General features: G+C 37.5%; 1 protein-coding gene across 1 annotated transcript in view; it reads right to left on the bottom strand.

Annotated features, from left to right (window-relative positions):
* Positions 1 to 22,673, bottom strand: part of LOC117336254 — a 237,161-nt gene extending 214,488 nt beyond the window's left edge. The window contains exon 1 of the mRNA XM_033896729.1: positions 22,557 to 22,673. The gene's annotated coding sequence lies outside the window, so the exon portion shown is untranslated. The remainder of the gene's footprint in view (positions 1 to 22,556) is intronic.
* Between the last annotated feature and the right edge of the window lie 832 nt (positions 22,674 to 23,505).

Here is a 23,505-nt window from a genome sequence, read left to right as displayed (position 1 = left end):
CATCGGGATGACAGATGTTGCCTACAACGTCTATATCATATTAAAATGACTTAAACAAAAGCGTTTTTCAGAGTTATCTAACAGGGCATTCAAGCAGTATATACAGTAAGGATATGAGAGACTGTCAAATTCTGTTTTTTGTCTAGGTGGCAGTAGAAATAGCACATATCAGATAAAATTGGAGAATCAGTCAGATATATGATCAGCTGTGAAAAGAACAATGCCTTGGTTGCAGGTTGGATTGATTCATCATAGTTCAGCGTTAACGCTGTATTAGGGAGGGCCAATTTATTATCAGAGGTTTATGAAAAGCCGCTCTGTCTCATCCGCACACCTCTAGTCTGTTCCTTTTTAACTCACTTCCTGACCTTTCTGCACCCCTCTGCTCTGTTTCATCCACATTCCTCTACTCAGTTCCTCTTGAGCTCACTTGCTAACCTTTTTGTAACTCTCTGCTCTGTTTCATCCACATTTCTTTACTCAGTTCCTCTTGAGCTCACTTTATGACCTTTTTGTAACTCTCTGCTCTGTTTCATCCACATTTCTCTACTCAGTTCCTCTTGAGCTCACTTTATGACCTTTCTGCACCCCTCTGCACTGTTTCATTCGCACTCCTCTAGTCAGTTCCTCTTGAGCTCACTTTATGTCCTTTCTGCACCCCTCTGCTCTGTTTCATCCACATTCCTCTAGTCAGTTCCTCTTGAGCTCACTTGCTGACCCTTCGGCACCCTCTGCTCTGTTTCATCTACATTTCTCTAGTCAGTTTCCCTTAAGCTCACTTGCTGCCCCTTCGGCACCCCTCTGTTTCATCCACATTTCTCTAGTCAGTTGCTCTTGAGCTCACTTGCTGCCCCTTCAGCACCCCTTTGATCTATCTCATTCGCACTCCTCTAGTAAGTTCCTCTTGAGCTCACTTTCGAACCTTTCGGCACTCCTCTGCTCTGTCCCTTCAGAACTGCTCTACTCAAACTAATCTGAATATGTTGGATCCCGTGGTTTCTCAAATGTCCTTGACATGCATTGCGATGAAGAAATCTCCATCGTATACAGAATGATATGTTTGGAATGGGATTTAAATGAAATAGACATTTACAGCTTGTATCCATTAGCAGATAAAACAAAGAAGGAAAACATTGCATTAATGACAGCTGGTAGATGTAGCACTGTGTTACTTATATCCATTTTGTGTCACTTGGGACTAAGAATTTGTCACAGCTTTAGGCATTAAACATGTGCCACAAACCCATTTTCACTTCTATTTCTAAAGATTTTCATTTGCAGAAGAAAATTGGATTTTGCAGACACAGCTGAAATCAGAGATGAAGAGAACAAAGTTTGATCTGGTCAAGGTTATAAGAAAGGCAAGAACACAGCTCAACCAAAACATTATTGTCTTTTCATTTCAGGCCCAAAAAAATCTCTACAAGTAAATTTTCAAACCCTGCAGTTTGAAGTACATATGTAATTTAAATTCCCAGCATTTTTTTTTAACACAGATGTTTTAAGTGCAAATACTTCAACTTCTGCAGTGTAGACTATTGGGTTGGTGTTGACCTTTGTGATTTAGGCTAATGAACTTGTCCGACATTTGTGATTTAGACGTATTAAAAAGTTGAATGGTTGACATAATGTTCTCATCAGAAAGTTTCATATTTCCTTGTGCAACCAATGATGTAAGACATCTTTGACACTCATCAACACCTCGGTTCTTACTTTGAGAACATAGCATTGCCAAGATTCGACTTTGCTTTACATTGTTGGTGTTGTCAATTAAGCAGAAGATGCTTATTCCTAAGGAACACCTGGTCCTAATTGACTTATTGTCTTTTTATTTATTCAAGAGTATATCAATATTTTTTGTTTATGTTTTGCCCTTGTTTTTTTTTCAATCTTGACCCAGAATTACAATTTATTATTCGGTTTACGTACATGTAGTATTTGCCATTTGTTGTTGAACTGTTGACCTTTATCGTACAGATTTTAGACCCTATATTGACAAAGCATAATGAGAGAGAGGATATAGAGCTAAGCCTATTTAAGTCTATAGGAATGTGACAACTTCGTCAAAGAACTTTGGACAAAGTAATGAAAAATGGAATAAGAAAAGCTACTAAAGCTTAATTGGTTTTATTCCAGATTGCCCCCTGGTGAAGGAAGCCGAAAGAAGGGAAGTAATCTGATGTTATCCTCCCGTCACGTTACCAGGAAATTCTAGGGTATCCAAACAGTTATTGATGACCAATGACCAGTGTGACCTAATAACGAATGAAAATCTCTTTTATCTGGTATTAACAGTGACAGCAGACATCAAACCTATAGCCAATATATGTATGCCATGTAACGTTTCCATGACAACAGATTCATTTCCCATCAAATTTGGTTGTCATACAAGAAATCAGATGATTCCGTGTTTGCAAATCTAGCTTTCTATTTCCACTGACAGTTTTAATGTAATAAAAGAGTAAATCATTTTCCACTTGTATATATATAAATATATAATATATAGCACACTTTTTGTAATGTACTGCTGAAAGAGGCTTCAAAACTCTACAGTGCAAATATATGTACCTAAAACACACAAAAAATCAATATTTCAAATGATATTGTTTAAATATATACAAAAATCATAATATTTACTGAATACAAAAAAATGGGTAATTATATTAAAACTGAATCAATAGTCCACCGAAGCAGACATCAGTGGTAATTGTAATGATCAGGGCTTTCGACCAGTGAACATTGTCACGCTGTATACTGTATACACACAGAGGTGGCAAGTATCTTGTGTCACAATGTTGCTGGTAGCTGGAGAGCTCTGAATTATTCAATATTGGTTCACAAACAATTTTTATCTGTTTGTACGCTAATATCTAAATTGAAATATACTGCCGAGTGATTTCTGTAACAATGTTTTCACAGGAAGAGAAATCTGGTATATGGGATACATCTCAACTGAAACCAGATGTACCATGCTCTCCCCCATAGCCTAAACACATCATCTCCATTTTATTATAGACTGGTGAATAATGGCCAAGTTCTCCTTTAACACATTTTGAAGTTGAATAGGATTTTTAAGTGTCAATCCATAAATGACAAAGTAGGTTTGTTGAAACACACACACGCATATAAATATATATATAAATATAAACTTCGAAAGTTTTGGAGGCATAAACATGTATTTTTATTCGATGTATATTTTCTCGGCCTAGTGTCAACATTCCACATTGCTTCACAGTACATATAATGTATACTCAAACCAGAAATATGTAGTTTTGATAATCCACTATAATCCCAGCTGAGTTTGCATTGAAGCCGTTCCCATATACAGTTTTTTAAAGCATAGAAAATGTAAAAAGACCCCACTTTTTCCAGGAAGTCCATACAAATTTTTTCTGAGGGACCCAATTTATAAAATACCCAATGTAAACCCAGCAAGCAAAAGTGGTTCGAATATGAAAGGATAATTAAGACAATATAATGTATATGATGAAACCAAAAACATCCTCTAACACGTACCATGACATATTTCCTCCTCATACTCCTAGACAATAACATAATGTAAACCACACAAATAACCCAGAAAATGGCAGTATATAAGGGTTAACTACAAATATATTCTGTTGGAGATATTGAGAGGTCGGCTTACTGTGACCATGTAGTAGATGACAGTGTTATGGTGAGAGGTCGGCTTACTGTGACCATGTAGTAGATGACAGTGTAATAGTGAGAGGTTGGCCTACTGTGGCCATGTAGTAGATGACGGTGTTATAGTGAGAGGTCGGCTTACTGTGGCCATGTAGTAGATGACAGTGTTATAGTGAGAGGTCGGCTTACTGTGGCCATGTAGTACAGTGGAACCTCTATAAACCGAACATGCATGGGACATGACTATTTGTTCGGTTTATAGAGGGTTCGGTTTGGAGAAGTTGATCGAAAAATGACCGGTCAAATTCCGGATATAATTGGTTGGACGATGTTTTATTAGAATGCACCCGATTACAAAACGGCACGTACATACTTAGACAATTTGGATTGTCTGAATAATATGCATATTATGAAAGTTAATCAATGTATATATTGCAGAATATATAAGAAAGGCAAATGACTATAACAATAGTTTTAAACAGTATTTTCACATGTACAACAACACTTTACGATCGGCCTACATTTTGTTACATCCGGTGAAGCCTCGTCATGTGGATGGGGCCAATAGTCCTATACAGAATATTTTACACATCAAATAATATTAAAGGGTGTGAAGATGTTTTGTTTCAATATCAATTACAATTGATCAGATGATACTGGTCGTATTTCCGACATCGCTGTTGTCTAAAAAAACATCACGGGCTTCTTCACGAAAACAACCCCTTTTGGGCCTCATTTAAATTAAATGCGAAAACTCAGGCTTCTAGCTCTACTTGCATTGAGAAGATAAACGAACCGACGCGCGTCAATGAAGTGTGGCATTGTTTCATAATTGTCGTGTTGATTATACACTAGGCCATCCGTCATAATGCCCCCTTGGGGTATATATTGGATACCTGTACAAATCACCTACGTAGGGCCCGAGACAATAAGGCGTCACAGTTGTTGTTTCACGGTTGACTGGCCTGACCTCGTGTCATAATCGCTCAGGTAAGGCCGGTTTTCAGAAGTAATTTTTGGTATATTTTAACAGGAACCGGACACAAAATCAGTCCGGTGTTCGGAATTCAGAGGGATCGGTATTTGGAAGTTTTTTAATACTATAATAAAGAAGGACCAATTCCGTACAATGACAATTCGTTCGGTATTCAGAGGTGTTCGGTTTTTAGAAGGTTCGGTTTTCGGAAGTTGCACTGTAGATGACAGTGTTATAGTGAGAGGTCGGCCTACTGTGGCCATGTAGTAGATGACGGTGTTATAGTGAGAGGTCGGCTTACTGTGACCATGTATTAGATGATGGTGTTATAGTGAGAGGTCGGCTTACTGTGACCATGTAGTAGATGACGGTGTTATAGTGAGAGGTCGGCTTACTGTGACCGTGTAGTAGATGACAGTGTTATAGTGAGAGGTCGGCTTACTGTGGCCATGTAGTAGATGACAGTGTTATAGTGAGAGGTCGGCCTACTGTGACAATGTAGTAGATGTCAGTGTTATAGTGAGAGGTTGGCTTACTGTGACCATGTAGTAGATGACAGTGTTATAGTGAGAGGTCGGCTTACTGTGACCGTGTAGTAGATGACAGTGTTATAGTGAGAGGTCGGCTTACTGTGACCATGTAGTAGATGACAGTGTTATAGTGAGAGGTCGACTTACTGTGACCATGTAGTAGATGACAGTGTTATAGTGAGAGGTCGGCTTACTGTGACCATGTAGTAGATGACAGTGTTATAGTGAGAGGTCGGCTTACTGTGACCATGTAGTAGATGACAGTGTTATAGTGAGAGGTCGGCTTACTGTGACCATGTAGTAGATGACAGTGTTATAGTGAGAGGTCGGCTTACTGTGACCATGTAGTAGATGACAGTGTTATAGTGAGAGGTCGGCTTACTGTGACCGTGTAGTAGATGACAGTGTTATAGTGAGAGGTCGACTTACTGTGACATGATGTAGTAGATGACAGTGTTATAGTGAGAGGTCGGCTTACTGTGACCATGTAGTAGATGACAGTGTTACAGTGAGAGGTCAGCTTACTGTGACCATGTAGTAGATGACAGTGTTATAGTGAGAGGTCGGCCTACTGTGACCATGTAGTAGATGACAGTGTTATAGTGAGAGGTCGGCTTACTGTCACCATGTAGTAGATGACAGTGTTATAGTGAGAGGTCGGCTTACTGTCACCATGTAGTAGATGACAGTGTTATAGTGAGAGGTCGGCTTACTGTGACCATGTAGTAGATGACAGTGTTATAGTGAGAGGTCGACTTACTGTGACCATGTAGTAGATGACAGTGTTATAGTGAGAGGTCGGCTTACTGTGACCGTGTAGTAGATGACAGTGTTATAGTGAGAGGTCGACTTACTGTGACCATGTAGTAGATGACAGTGTTATAGTGAGAGGTCGGCTTACTGTGACAATGTAGTAGATGACAGTGTTATAGTGAGAGGTCGGCTTACTGTGACAATGTAGTAGATGACAGTGTTATAGTGAGAGGTCGGCTTACTGTGACCATGTAGTAGATGACAGTGTTATAGTGAGAGGTCGGCTTACTGTGACCATGTATTAGATGACAGTGTTATAGTGAGAGGTCGGCTTACTGTGACCATGTAGTAGATGACAGTGTTATAGTGAGAGGTCGGCTTACTGTGACCATGTAGTAGATGACAGTGTTATAGTGAGAGGTCGGCTTACTGTGACCGTGTAGTAGATGACAGTGTTATGGTGAGAGGTCGGCTTACTGTGACCATGTAGTAGATGACAGTGTTATAGTGAGAGGTCAGCTTACTGTGACCATGTAGTAGATGACAGTGTTACAGTGAGAGGTCGGCTAGCTGTCACCAAGGTAATGCTAATCCACTAACACCTTTTGACAGTATAAGAATGATATTGGTGTCAGCCTTATTTTTATAGCTTTAATAAGATGGTGAAATTGAGCCGTTAAATCCAATCAACCCTGATTTGTTGGTAGATCTATCCTTCGCCAATCTGGAACAATCAACGGAAATTTACACACAAACGAGAATTTCCATGACAATGGCGCCTTATAGTTTCCCTGTGCTGAGGAGAATGTACAGGTGCGAGGCCATGTTTATTCCAGTCCAATGCACAAAGTGAATGTAATCCCAATATCACTATTCAGGTTGGTTCTGCCTCAGTAACGAAATGTTTTCAATCAACTGAAGGACGGTAAATAATACCACTGTAGCAGTTATATAATTGCAAAGATGCATGATTCCAACATTAGAGTGGGGTCTTTTCATTTTCCCTCATATAGGATTTCTGTTTGAAGAGTTATGTCCCTTTGAAAGATATTCATCTTTAATTTTGGTGTTTTGCATTTACAGTCGAACCCGGTTATATTGAAATGCTTGGGGAATGGAAAAATACTTCAAATTAACCGGTTTTCAATATAACCGGGATCCAGCCTTTTGCCGATAATATTTCAGTAAACAGCACACCATTGTTCAATATAGTTGATTTTACTTAGTAAGTATTAACAATCGGTTCCAAAATGATAATAGTTTAACAGTTTATTAAAAATAATGGTAAGTTCGATGGGAGAAGTCTTCGACTGTTGCTTGTTTTTGTTTATGTTGAGTTCGCGGACACACGTGAGAACAGTTTCCGGTACATCCGGGCTACTTTCCAAGAAACTACCGTCTGAAATCGGACATGTGCGTCGATGATAGATGGATTTTCACGAATTGTTTGAGGGTCGTTGTCAATATCACTGTTCTGGTTACGTTGTTATCATTTTCTGTCGAATCCCTAAGAATGGCCTCGTCATTTGTAATTGTCTCGCGTGTAGTTAAATGAGAGTCAATTTCGATGTATATACAGTGTATGTAGCAGAAGCCAAAATAAGCTGTGTCCCTCAAGGTATATTCGTAAACAAATACAGATTCATGCTCATAACGAACGCATTTAATGATTAAAAGTCACAATTTATTTGTATTGTGCAAATCAGAATTTCATTTTTACCTATCTATTGATCGGACGCACCTACCGTAAGGCGGGTAATTATATAATCTAAGCCAGTCGTGGCGACTTTCAATTTAAGCGATACATAAACAATGGTTTAGCATTGCCGGGGGCAATAATTTCCTTTCAAATAAAGCGATATTTCAAATAAACCGATTTCAAAATAACCGATGAAACAATACAAAGACAAAGAAGGCATTTGGACGGGGGTTTTATTTCACTTCAAATTAAACGATATTTCAATATATCCGATTTCAAATTAAGTGGGTTCGACTGTATTAACTATTATAAATCCTTGGTAGGAACACCAGTAAAATGTATGACAGATATATTAGTCGAAACTCTACCTAACAATCAATAATTTGTTTTTTCAGTTTTTCCAAATACTTTAACTAAAGCATGATAGATAGTGGAAAGCCTGCCTATCAGTCAATTAGATTATTTTTTCTCAGTTTTTCCAAACACTTTAAAGCAATCAATTGGAAAATTCAGATCACAGGATGTTTTACTATGGACTATCAATATGAAAAACAATTGAAACCAGGTATTTTTTAATGGTGACCTTGTCAGTAATATGTTTCAACCAAATGGCTATAAATGACAACAGTTGCTATCCAGAAATTACTTCTCCAATCTTGCATGGGAAATGTTGATGGACATGTACAATGTACTAGCCATGTTATGCAATAAACCATAAAAAAGTACCCCAAATTTTGTTAATTGTTTTTGACCCACTGTGTCCACATTTCCCAAGCTACATGACATGTCCTTTTCTTTTGCAAATCTGAATATACAAATTGGCTGTAACTAGCCTCATAGTTCTCAATACAAAGTCATTCTGCAAGATTTTAAAATGATGCATTCTAGACAATATATATGTATATATACTGAAACGAAAAAGAAACGCAACTTCAAATTGTAGGTTTAATAAAATAATACTTGTGAGCATTATGTTTAAATTTCATATGTAATAGTTAATATTGAATATTGATGTAACATCCTTTAAATGTTTAGAGATTTTAAGAACAGGTCACTTTGCTAGAAGGTCATGATTGGTAGTACCCTACGTGAATCCAAGTTGAAATGGCAGCAGTTTTGAAACCGTGCCCTAATATCGTGTGTGTCCTCCTCGAACAGTTATCACATCTCTAATTCTTTGTTGCATTGAGTTCATCAGGGCATTGACTTTCCGTATTGGAATGTTATTCCATTCTTGGACGAGTGCATTTGCTAACTGAGGGAGGGTATTTGGGGGGTTACGGCGATTTCGAATTCTTCTGTCTAATTCATCCCACAAATGCTCGATTGGGGACAGGTCGGGGCTATATGGAGGCCAATCTATAGGAACAATGTTCTGTGTCGCAAGAAAGTCTCTACAGACTCTTGCAACGTGTGGTCTCGCGTTATCTTGCTGAAAGGTTAGATGATGCTGCCTAACAAACGGCACAACATGGGGCCTAAGGATCTCATCCCGATAGCGTACGGCCGTTAAATTCCCATTGACTATCACCAAAGGCGTCTTCAAACCATGGGAGATTCCCGCCCAAACCATAACTGATCCACCCCCAAATCGGTCGTGTTCCAAAACACAGGCGTCAGCAAAACGTTCGCCTCGACGCCGGTACACACGTTGACGGCCATCTGCTCGAAATAACGTGAATCGAGATTCATCGGTGAAGAGCATAGACCTCCAACGTCTCATAGGAAAACGTCTGGGCATATGTGCCGTTGCCCATTGCATACGACGTGCTCGACGTTGCGGTGTTAGTGGTAAACCAACGTACTGTCGCCTTGCACGCAAATTAGCCTCACGCAGTCTGTTGATCACTGTTTGGGGATGAATTCGACGGTTATGATTACCAATCGTATTCCTTGCCGTTTCAGCGGCCGTTAATCTCCTGTTACGCAGGTGTGCCAACCTAAGAACCCGGTCTTGACGTCGCGACGTTACGCGTGGACGTCCTGATCTCGGCTGGTCATCGACTCTTCCTGTTGCGTTAAGACGTGAAACTAATCGACTAATAGTCGATTTGTGAACTCTGAATTGTCGAGCGACGTGAAGTTGCGTGTTCCCTGCCAGAAGCATCGCTATAGCACGTCCTCTATCAACCTTTGATAACCGTGGCATAATTGTAAAAGGAATTATTGTTTGCAAAAGTATTGGCGATGATGTGGCTCAATGTTAGTGATGAATTGATACTGGTTTGAATGAAAAAGAACGCATATGTTTGTACAGGCACGGTTTTTGATGTTTTTACCGCGCCGGAAGTGCATAGGTCTCTAGTCACACTTGGGTGATTTTGAAGATTGGTATGGGTGTTAGGCAGGGTGCATGTTTATTTCCGCGATTTTTATACAGATATGTATATTTAATACAAAATTAATCACAATTTTCCATGTTGCGTTTCTTTTTCGTTTCAGTATATATATTACTGATTGCAAGAGTAAATATGGCTGTTAGAAACTGGCATGGAGAAAAAAAATCAGTTCCATTCCAAAAGCTGACATCATCAAAATGTTACACAATATAATTGAATTATCATTTTATCATCGATAGAATCTCTAGTGTCTAAATAATAGATCAGCATCTGTTATTGTCTCGCAGAAGTAAACAATTATTCTACTTGGTCGATGTTTTTGAAAACTAACTGTTTAAATTGTAGATTAAGATTTTTTTCCCCCATATATACCAATCACCTGTAGGTTTATGGGGGATAAGGACATTCTATTGTCTTTAAACAATAGTGTCAGATCCTAGTCAATATGTCATCACTACATTGTATACCAAGAACTAATATAATTTCATTACAGCTGGGATAGAGAAACTATAACACTTTACCAGAGTTCTACAGTCAAGTCAACATAGGCCTACTTAGTAATGTAATACAATGGTACTGCAACGTATCCAATACATATCACATATCATAGACCAGATTTTCATTTAAGTGCCTTCATATTCCCCATTAGTACCCTCACATGTCTACATCACATGTCTACATTAGTACCCTTACATGTCCACCACAGTGCCCTCACATGTCTACATTACATGTCTACATTAGAACCCTCACATGTCTACATTAGTACCCTCACATGTCTACATCACATGTCTACATTAGTACCCTCACATGTCTACCTCACAGGTCTACATTAGTACCCTCACATGTCTACATTAGTACCCTCACATGTCTACATTACATGTCTACATTAGTACCCTCACATGTCTACATTACATGTCTACATTAGTACCCTCACATGTCTACCTCACAGGTCTACATTAGTACCCTCACATGTCTACCTCACAGGTCTACATTAGTACCCTCACATGTCTACATCACATGTCTACATTAGTACCCTCACATGTCTACATCACATGTCTACATTAGTACCCTCACATGTCTACATCACATGTCTACATTAGTACCCTCACATGTCTACATTAGTACCCTCACAGGTCTACATTAGTACCCTCACATGTCTACCTCACAGGTCTACATTAGTACCCTCACATGTCTACATTAGTACCCTCACATGACCACCACAGTGCCCTCACATGTCTACATTAGTGCCCTCACATGTCTACATTACAAGTCTACATTAGTACCCTCACATGTCTACATCACATGTCTACATTAGTACCCTTACATGTCTACATTACATGTCTACATTAGTACCCTTACATGTCCACCACAGTGCCCTCACATGTCTACATTAGTACCCTTACATGTCCACCACAGTGCCCTCACATGTCTACATCACATGTCTACATTAGTACCCTTACATGTCCACCACAGTGCCCTCACATGTCTACATCACATGTCTACATTAGTACCCTTACATGTCCACCAGTGCCCTCACATGTCTACATCACATGTCTACATTAGTACCCTCACATGTCTACATTACAAGTCTACATTAGTACCCTCACATGTCTACATCACATGTCTACATTAGTACCCTCACATGTCTACATCACATGTCTACATTAGTACCCTTACATGTCTACATTACATGTCTACATTAGTACCCTCACATGTCTACATCACATGTCTACATTAGTACCCTCACATGTCTACATCACATGTCTACATTAGTACCCTCACATGTCTACATTACATGTCTACATTAGTACCCTCACATGTCTACATCACATGTCTACATTAGTACCCTCACATGTCTACATCACATGTCTACATTAGTACCCTCACATGTCTACATCACATGTCTACATTAGTACCCTCACATGTCTACATCACATGTCTACATTAGTACCCTCACATGTCTACATCACAGGTCCACATTAGTACCCTCACAGTGCCCTCACATGTCTATATTAGTACCCTCACATGTCCACCACAGTGCCCTCACATGTCCACATAAGTACCCTCACATGTCCACCAAAGTACCCTCACATGTCCACCACAGTGCCCTCACATGTCTACATTAGTATCCTCACATGTCCACCACAGTGCCCTCACATGTTCACCACAGTACCCTCACATGTCCACCACAGTGCCCTCACATGTGTACATTAGTACCCTCACATGTCTACATCACAGGTCCACCACAGTGCCCACACATGTCCACCACAGTGCCCTCACATGTCTACATAAGTACCCTCAGAGGAGGTACCCTATAACATGTCTGTTGTTTGAACAACTAAGTATCCAAGACCTTGATATTGTTCTATACTCTACATCCCTAGATTCCTCTGATCTGGTACAGTTATATCACCCTGGAGGGCAAGGACACCAGACCAGACAAATATGTCATCTTTGGTCAGGAAAGAAAAACCTCTTAGTTGATCAGAAGACATCGAAATTTCCCCTCCAGACATAATCACTCTGACTTGTGTCAGTCGCACAATTCGGAGACAGAAATAAACACTTTTATTTCTACTAATCTTTGTAGATTTAGTAGATAAAGTTCACACATGTATGTGTGTATAGTTTTTTGGTATAAATGACTTGATATGGAGAAATTAACAAGATTTCCTGCTGCATCAGTTTCTCACTATGGCTAAATTACTCCTGTTTCTCAAGGTCACCATGGAAAGGTCCCAAGGAACTTGACTTGTGATATCTGGAAACCATCATAAATCATCAAGTTTGTTGAGAAAGACATGGATGATCCCACGAAATTGTATACATCACATCATGTTTATAATCATTTAACTTTAATAATCTTTAAAGAATAAAAACTGTATTGCACCATGACTTACTTGTTATAGGAGAGCTGATTTGTAGGGTTTTATTCGATTTAAATGCCAGTAGGGCGTTAAACACCTCCAATCTCCTACAGCTTGATCTAGTTTGATGCCAGAAAAACATCTAATGCAAAAAAAAGGAGAGCGGAGACCTGATCACAAAGCAGGGAAGCGTCATCATTTAAGTGGTGAAGTTTTACGTTAATTTGGTTGGCTAGAACCCCATGTAAAATGGACTCTTAATTCAACAAGATTGTTGGAGAATATTTCTAACACCGTAAATAACTCTCCTGGGAGAAGATGTATTAAAGTTGTATTGTGATGATGGGATATTGGGTAAAAAGATCTTAACTAAAGCAGAAAACTACAACACATTTGCCAATACTCTGTTTGACATTCGTAATTTTTATCTGTAATTTTTTTTAATATGATATACCGGTAAAAGACGTTTATCCACAATTTAAAAGATATAAACTGAATAAGAGTCATATGTGACAATAAAGAAAGGTTACTGAAGAAGTTAGGATTATTTTACATTATATAGGTGTAAAAGAACAAAGAAAATCACATTTCTGCCAAGTGCCCTGACAGGAATCGTACCAGGGTCTCCAGCGTAATAAGCCATGGTTCTAACAAAGAAGCATACTCCATCAGCAGAGTAACACTATGTACAAGCCACACCGACCCATTCCTTTTACACTATACTCCCCTTGTTTTTCTTGAGATTTTCCAAATCTCAACCCGAGACTCTAAATACCACCACCATCGGATTTTAGTTGAGCACCAATGTAAAAGAACAGGGGAAAACACATTCCTACCAAGTTCCTGTGACAGAAATCGAACCCAGGTCTCCAGCGTGATAAGCCATGGCTCTACCTCCTGAGCCAAAGAAGCATGCTCCGTCAGCTGAGTGACAGGGGACTTTATTTAACACTATATACAAGCCACAGCGACCCGTTCCTTTTACAGAGGAAAAAGCATACTGGATATTGCAAAAATAATATATGTCCTGGGGGGCCCTTCTGGCCCCCTCTAAAAAACAGTGACCTTGACCCAAAAACCCTGAAACTCAAACTTGTCCGAGATATCATAATAAATATCATATAATATCAAAATCCCTCAAAGAATGAGGATGCTACATCGCGGACAAACACTTTGGCATTACATACATTTGTTTGCACATACGTAGAAGGTGGACCGTGATGAAACCTATATACGTAGTCCATACAGAATATTTCTTACATCAAATTTGGCATTATGATAATTGTTGATCTTTTGATTTTCATCATGATTTTTTCACTCTTTATCTTTTCTCTGTTTGGTTAAGGTAATATTTTAAGGTGTAGTTTTCATTGAACAGTAAATACATCCAAACCATGGCCAATGGATCAACTAGGAAAATATCAAAATCCATAAGGAGACCATTTAACAGTCAATACAGGGACCACCGAACCAAATGATTTCCCATAAATTAACAACAAAATACACACTTACTTACCTCCCCCTGACAAAAACAGGCTAGCAAAAAAATAACTGTTTTTCTATATATTTTACATCTATATGTATTGCCCGACCCACATATTAAAACTTTGGAAATTTCTCTCACCTTAATATCCAATCAGTAGGCCCCGATGTATTCACCTTCCTATTAAATCTTCTGCCCAAACGGGGAAAACCCACATTCTATTTTTGATTTGGTTCTGTGGTCCCTACATGAGAACAATACATAAGATTGGAACAAGAAAAGATTCTATTACCAAAGGTAAAAGCTCCGCAGGAAGCAGAATGAGTTCAGCATTACGCAACTAAAACAGTAATTACATCAGGCAAAAACTCCCATCTCAAAGGATGAAATAATTAAATCATATTATACTTCTAATACAAGAGCACATATCATGGTTAAAACATGCTACCCAATCACAATGAAGAAATTGGATTTTCTTTTATTTTAAAGCATCGTATCACACAAAGAACACATTCTATGACAAGAACAGCCAATCACAATGAAGAAATTAGACTATTATACTTCCTAAGTTCCCAATCAAAACAAGGAACACATTCCATGACAAAAAAAGCCAATCACAAAGAAAAGATTAGATTAGATGCTTCTTAAGCATCCAATCAAAGCAAACAACACATTCCTTGACAAGAACAGCCAATCAAACTGAAGAAATTAGATTAGATGCTTCTACATCATCCAATCAAAACAAAGAACACATTCCATGACAAGAACAGCCAATCACAATGAAGAAATTTGATTATATGCTTCTATATCATCCAATCAAAACAAAGAACATATTCCATAACAGGAACAGCCAATCACAATGAAGAAGTTAGATAATATGCTTCTAAAGCATCCAATCAAAACAAAGAGCACATTCCACCACAAGAACAGCCAATCACAATGAAGAAATTAGATTAGATGCTTCCTAAGCATCCAATCAAAACAAATAACACTTTCCTTGAAAAGAACAGCCAATCACAATGGAGGATGAAATTTGATTAAAGGCTAAATCTACACTATCCAATCAAAACAAAGAACACATAATCTGGCAACAACAGCCAATCATCATGAAGAAACTAGATTATATTCTTCTATATCATCCAATCAAAACAACATATCATCACAAGAACAGCTAATCATAATGAGATATGAAATTAAATCATGTGCTTCTATATCATCCTATCAAAACAAATAACACATTACAACTGGCAGGACTGCAAATCGCAATGAAGAAACAAAATGTTACTCCACAAAGGGGAAATTGATGATTAGTTGGATCAGAAGGAGAAAACAGTCCAACAAAAGCAGGAAGTGATTCAACATCAGATTTTATTTTTATCAATCGACAAATAATTGTGTGAAGATTTATTTCTCCCATTTCTTATGTAAATGTTTCACCGTTAAGATCACGGCTCGTAAAATGTAACCCTCAATCAATATTGAGCAAGCCTTTGACAAATCACAGCATGTGTTTTTTTTTGTTTTTTTTTTTATCAAATCAATGCCATTTGTATGAATTAAGCAATAGGATTTTCCCCTTGTGATCCATTGAAATGTGTTGCAAACATTGACAAACCAATTACCACACTGTTCAACTCTTCAAATATTCTGAAAAAGTCCCCTGAGCTGAATAATACATATCAATCCTTAACCTCATCCAAGGACTTCTCATCCGAGATAAAAGATGAAATGAAATAACCTGAACTATCCCCAAGGATTTCTCATGCTGATAATATATAGGTAAAATGAAGATAAATGACAAATAGAACAATCCCCAACAATTTGTCTATGTATACTTGGCAACGTCCCAAACATTACATAATTTGTTATCAAACATTACATAATTTGTTATCAAAAGTAAAATTCAAAGAACAAAATGATGCCAGGGACAGATTCTAAAGACAAGCATATACCAGGTCCAACAAGTTCAATTAGGTCAATCTGTCCAAATAGTTCAACCAGTCAACCAAGGTAAACCAGTCCAACAAGGTCAAACCTATGCAAGGTGAACCTGTCCAAAAAGGTAAAACCCATACAAGGTGAACCTGTCTAACAAGGTCAAACCTATACCAGGTGAACCAGTCCAACAAGGTCAACTCTATGCAAGATGAACCAGTCTAACAAGGTCAAATCTATGCAAGATGAACCAGTCCAACAAGGTCAAATCTATGCAAGGTGAACAAGTTCAACATGGTTAACCAATCAAGAAAGGTCAAAGCTATAAGGTGAACCAGTCCAACAAGGTCAAACTTATACAAGGTGAACCAGCCCAACAAGGTCAAACCTATACCAGGTGAACCAGTCTAACAAGGTCAAACCTATACCAGGTGAACCAGTCTAACAAGGTCAAACTTATACAAGGTGAACCAGTCTAACAAGGTCAAACCTATACCAGGTGAACCAGTCTAACAAGGTCAAACCTATACCAGGTGAACCAGTCTAACAAGGTCAAACTTATACCAGGTGAACCAGTCCAACAAGGTCATATCTATACCAGGTGAACCAGTTCAACAAGGTCAAACTTATACCAGGTGAACCAGTCTAACACGGTGAACCACTCAAGAAAGGTCAAACCTATACAAGGTGGAAAAGGTCAAATAGTCCAACAATGTCAACCTGTCAAACAATCAGTCCAACAAGGTCAAGTGGTCAGACAAAGTCAAAACTATCCATCAAGGTCAACATGTCCAAGAACATTAACAATGTCAAACCAGTCTGAAAGGTTATATGATGAACAGACAGTCACATTGATAAGTGGTATATACATTATATCTTCTCCTATTTCAAGGTCCTCATTGTTTCTCATTAACTGTGAACTGAGAATTGTTTAATTTTGATTAGGCTCTAATGTCTATGAAAGGTTTTTAAGAGCAGGCAAAAATAGTTCACATTATGGTTCACAAAATTTATTGAAATAAAAGCATTTGGAACTTTTGACCCCAGAATGAATCAAATTAATACCTCATCAATAATGTGGAGACATTCAAAGTTTGTTTAAAATACTTGTCAAAATAGTCATATTCCTGAATATATTTCAAAGTACTGAATCACAGTAACTTTTAGCTTCTTTTAGCTTTCACATCCCGAACAGATAGGGCTCACAGCGATTACGAGATTAGGAGAGTAAATTGAGTGAAATCCTTAAACTATTAGCTGAATCCGATAGAAATTAAGTTTCCAATTTATACTGAAGTACCTCTTTGTTAAGTTTTCCTGGTTCATGTCCCTGACGTGGGTATACATACACCAATGAAACTTGACACGTAAGATTATACCTTCATCACTTAAAGTCTGTAATGCATTTTCAATGAACAAGTCACAAATCTTTGACCTTTTAACACAAACACTTCTGCGTTCTCACCTTCGTAATAACTACCGGTCTCTGAACTAAGACTCTGCAACCATCAGATCACTGTTTGAGTGGGTGTTTGAGAAGTTTAAGAAGGATAGGCATAACAATGCATATCACGGCACGATAAAAATATGTTTGATGGTACTTATTTCAATTTTTTTCCATTGCACATAACAGTAGTTAATATGTCTAGCTATATCAATGTAAAATTTCTGCAAAATAATGATACAAGCCTTATTCAGAATTTTTTTCAATGTTTCAAGCTCCAATGACCTTTCGACCTTAGATTCTACAATTATCAAGATTCAAGCTATATCCAGAACATATTTCAGTATTTCAAGCCCCAATGACCTTGACCTTTGACTCAAAAATTATAAAGGTTCAAGCTCTATCCAGAACATATTTCAGTATTTCAAGCCCCAATGACCTTGACCTTTGACTCAAAAATTATCAAGATTCAAGCTATATCCAGAACATATTTCAGTATTTCAAGCCCCAATGACCTTGACCTTTGACTCAAAAATTATAAAGGTTCAAGCTCTATCCAGAACATATTTCAATGCTTCAAGCCCCAATGGCTTTGACCTAAGACTTAAAATATATTAAAGTTCAAGCTCTATCCTGAAAATATTTCAATGTTTAAAGCCTTGGTGATCGTTATGAACTTGGAATCCAAAAAGATTATACATGTAGCCCATGGTCTATCCCAAACACATTGTACCATTTTAAGCCACAATGACCTTGACCTTTGACTCATAAAATTATCATGCAGGAAGTCCAAGATCTACCAGAACTTATAGCTATGATTTGAGTCCCCAAATCACATTGACCTATATGTATGACTAAAAAATTATCATGATTCATAAATGTTATGAGCAAGGCTTTCAATTACCCCAATGGCTGACAATTGAGACCATGAGATGGACAGAAGAACAGAGTCTAGAAAAACAGACTTCATCTTCCTTTGGTATGGAATAACAGTAAATACAATTAACCTCAGAGCCTCATTCTGGACCTGGCAGAGCAATTTGCTGTCAGGGTTCTAGGTCCTTAATTACCTTTAGCTACAGCAATAATGTTAGGAAACTAAACTAAAAATTCCTATGGAACAGTAATGGATAGGAGGCTCTCTTTCCATTTGTATTATTACTGCAAATAACTCACTCTGTCACAAAATTTAAAACAAAATAGTTTGGACAAAAAAAGACAAATTGTTAGCAAACACAATGACATGCTTCCCATTTAAAGAGTCTCAATTTGAAATTTGTACCAAAGAGGTTTTTTCTTCATTTTCTTGACATGTTGGAACATGTTCATATAAAAAAGATGTATGGTAATTAATTTGAATGTTTTATTCATTTCACCTTCTAACCAAAGCTACATTTATCTACTCAAACTTAATAATCAAACTTAATAAAGGTATGTAAGTGTGCCAACATCGAAATTTTCCGATAAACATTTTTTGCTTGATGTTGATTACATTAAAATCATAATTTTACACACCATTTTGTAGGCTCTTATAACCTTTTCTGGGTTAACAAGCCATTCTGATTACAACATAACAAGCAAGGTAGGTACTGTTAAAGCAATACATGTCTCCTACCGGCTACCGCTAAAAATAGTAAGTGACCTTGACCTTGATGGAAAAAACTCCAACTAAAACTTGATCTGTAACTATTCATACTTAAGTTACATACCAACTTTCGCCAACATACCTTGAAGCATGGCTGAGAAAATTACGGGAAACTGGATGGACAGAATGACAAACGGACGTACGGACAGACGGACAGGGAGGAAACCTATAATCCCTCTGGATTCACTGGTAGGGGACTAATAATGATAACAAGAAAATGTAGTCAACAATATCCCTGTGCCCCGCTAAAGAAATGGAAACTATTCACGCATGTATGTATTAGGTTATTTGTATAAAGCATGATATTTAGGTTTATAATCATTCGTTTCCATGGTAACAGGATAATCCAGAAAAAATACATAGCACTCCATAGCAAAAGAAGGTATAACTAGACCACAACAGCTATGTGTGTGCAAAGTTTCATTAAGTTTTCGTAAACAGTTTTGGAGTTATGTTTCGGAAACCGGAGTTGAACACACAGCCACACGCATAGAGCCCAATTTGATATGTCGACTCATCAAATCGTTTTGCAGGTAATGTTTACAATACATAATTTATTAGAACAACTCAAGTTCTTTTCTTCAGCCACATGCAGTCTTTTACTTTTAAAATTTGATTTCTTGATTTTTTGGATAATTTTTCAATATTTTTCAAACTCACCTCAGATGAAATATTGAAATTAGACACTAAAAGATTGAAATATGTTTCAGTTAGTCAGAAGTTTTCAGTCTTCAATGCATGAGGTTATTTCATTTCTCTAACATTTTTTTGGTCAGATGTTCCTAATTTTGGCAAAACAGACACAAATTGTTGAAAAATCTTCTACTAACTAAAATCTAGATCATGACTACGCCCTGATCAAGATAATTATTATTAATATTCACAAATGCATTTTCTTTCTAATGAAAATCTGGACAATAAAACTGTTCCATTTCACACTAGATTCATTGAACAAGTTCAATATCTTTTTTTCTTTTTTTTTCTCTCGTTTTATTGAGGTTCTGCAGTAAATTGAAAATTGAGTACAAAGCAGACCTTGGCATAGATAATATTTATTACTGAATTGGAAGGAAATTTAAAATGATTGTGCAATCAGCATTCTATGGAAATTCTGTGTGAGGAGACTTAATGGTATCACGGGCGTCATTGTCATAGCTTATATCAGCTCATTAAAATCAATAGTCCGATGCCATCAAATGCATCCATGTACATACTTGTCGGAAAGGTAACAATGTAAATTGAATTGGATCTCTCCCTACACGTGTGAAATGTAACAATACCCTCATTCACACAAAAATCATTAATTAAAACCATACTTTAACTACAAATCTAACTAGCTGTCACCTGTGTTACATATCAAAACCATGAATATCAAAGATTGATGAAACAACGGATCAGGTTGTGCCAGGTAACAGAGGTACCGGATGGTGAATCTAATAGACCATGAAGGAAGTAAAAGGCTTGTTTATTACTTTCCCACGGTCTATTTCTCACGTCTACTGCACACGACATTATGCACACGTGCGTATGACAAAGACACACATAATTCATGACATTCAGAGCATCCAAATGCATACAAATACATACAAGACTTGTGTTGACAATTGTGGTGTCACACATTTCAGTAACATTGTATAGAAGACACATGTCCACTGTCAAACAATTTAGTTACATTGTATAGAAGACCCATGTCCACTGTCAAACAATTTAGTTACATTGTATAGAAGACCCTTAATTGTCCACTGTCAAACAATTTAGTTACATTGTATAGAAGATGTATGTCCACTGTCAAACAATTTAGTTACATTGTATAGAAGATGTATGTCCACTGTCAAACAATTTAGTTACATTGTATAGAAGATGTATGTCCACTGTCAAACAATTTAGTTACATTGTATAGAAGATGCATGTCCACTGTCAAACAATTTAGTTACATTGTATAGAAGATGCATGTCCACTGTCAAACAATTTAGTTACATTGTATAGAAGATGTATGTCCACTGTCAAACAATTTAGTTACATTGCATAGAAGACACATGTCCACTGTCAAACAATTTAGTTACATTGTATAGAAGACCCATGTCCACTGTCAAACAATTTAGTTACATTGTATAGAAGATGCATGTCCACTGTCAAACAATTTAGTTACATTGTATAGAAGATGTATGTCCACTGTCAAACAATTTAGTTACATTGCATAGAAGACACATGTCCACTGTCAAACAATTTAGTTACATTGTATAGAAGATGTATGTCCACTGTCAAACAATTTAGTTACATTGTATAGAAGATGCATGTCCACTGTCAAACAATTTAGTTACATTGTATAGAAGATGCATGTCCACTGTCAAACAATTTAGTTACATTGTATAGAAGATGCATGTCCACTGTCAAACAATTTAGTTACATTGTATAGAAGATGCATGTCCACTGTCAAACAATTTAAATTTAGCTACAATGTATAGTAGACCCTTGTCCACTGTCAAACAATTTAGCTACAATGTATAGAAGACCGATATCAACTGTTAGACAATTTAGCTACAATGTTCAGAAGACTCTTATCCACTGTCAAACAATTTAGCTACATTGTATAGAAGACCCTTAATTGTCCACTGTCAAACAATTTAGCTACAATGTATAGTAGACCCATGTCCACTGTCAAACAATTTAGCTACATTGTATGGAAGATCCATGTCCACTGTCAAACAATTTAGCTACAATGTATAGTAGACCCTTAATTGTCCACTGTCAAACAATTTAGCTACAATGTATAGAAGACCCTTAATTGTCCACTGTCAAACAATTTAGCTACATTGTATAGAAGACCCATGTCCACTGTCTACTCAATATAAACAACACATATGATAGTAATCATTCTATCCTATACATGTGAAACTCTATCACACAATTATGATACACCAGCTGAGGGGTATTCAGGTTTTTTCCAATATTATTGATATGTTTGTTTATAACGGTACAGAGGCAAATATTGTACAGCTGAATATCACCCAAGATCTATCCTTTAAGTGAACCACAGTAGAGGATATGTAGATTATTGTAAATTACTATTGATAATCACTCTTATAATTCAAATATATTTCTATTTCTGACACAACCTCATTTTCACATAGCAATGTAGTATCAGTACAATTTTTCCTAGTTATCATTTTATACCATTCAGTGAGAACAATAAAATAAATAATATGATATAACTGTATTAAAAAACTTATGTTCACTTACCGCGAAAGGCTGTCTAATTCCTGTAACTTCTCTGAATATGATAAATTTTCCGAGGTGTATCAGTATTTTATCAATAACTAGCCCGACCTGAGAGCACTGATGTGTTGGTGCTGGAGACATGGGCTGCTCTGTGGCCTACTGAGGACAGATCTACCTGGAGCCCAGCCTCTGTAGCCTGAGTGGATCAGTATTTCACAGAGCACAGCTATGGCCATGTCAACCACCAGCAGAGCTCAGGGCCTTGACACACGGAGCTCAGGGCGTGACATCAACCACAAGAGCACAGGGCATTGACATCAACAATTGAATGCAGAGCATCAATGTCTAACAGTACAGCACAGGGTCTCATTTATGATCCACCAACAGAGCACAGGACATTGTCTGTGACACTTGGAACACAGGGCCTTGTCAATATTATTATTCAGCACAGGGCCTTGTTTATATCACCTAAAGGCAAACAGGCCGTGCTATCAACAGTAATGCTACAATTCTTGTTATCCACCAATAAACACAGGACATTGTCTTCAACTATTGGAGCACAGGACTATGTCAAAAACTATTTAAACACAGGAAATTGTAATCAAATATATAAACATATAGAGCCCAGTCACAAACTATTAAATCACAGGATCTTGACATCAGCTATGGGATCAAAGGGTTGAAATATTTGGCTTTGACATTGTCCAGTAGAGCACAGGGCCTTGCCATCTACCTGCCATGTGCAGGACCTTGTCATAAACTAAATGAGCACAGGATCTTGTTGTAAACAAATTGAATACAGGTCATGCAGCTGTTAATTAAATGAACACAGGATCTTGATGTTAACTTATTGAATGGTGAGCCTTGCAGCTGTCAGCTAATTGAACAAAGGGCCTTGATGTCAATTATTGGAATAATGTTATATGATTGTCACAAACCAATGAATCAACATCATCTAACCACAGGATCT

The sequence above is a fragment of the Pecten maximus genome, chromosome 10 (genome assembly GCF_902652985.1).
Source record: "Pecten maximus chromosome 10, xPecMax1.1, whole genome shotgun sequence".
Classification (NCBI taxonomy): domain Eukaryota; kingdom Metazoa; phylum Mollusca; class Bivalvia; order Pectinida; family Pectinidae; genus Pecten; species Pecten maximus.
This window is presented reverse-complemented; position numbering and strand designations above follow the sequence as displayed.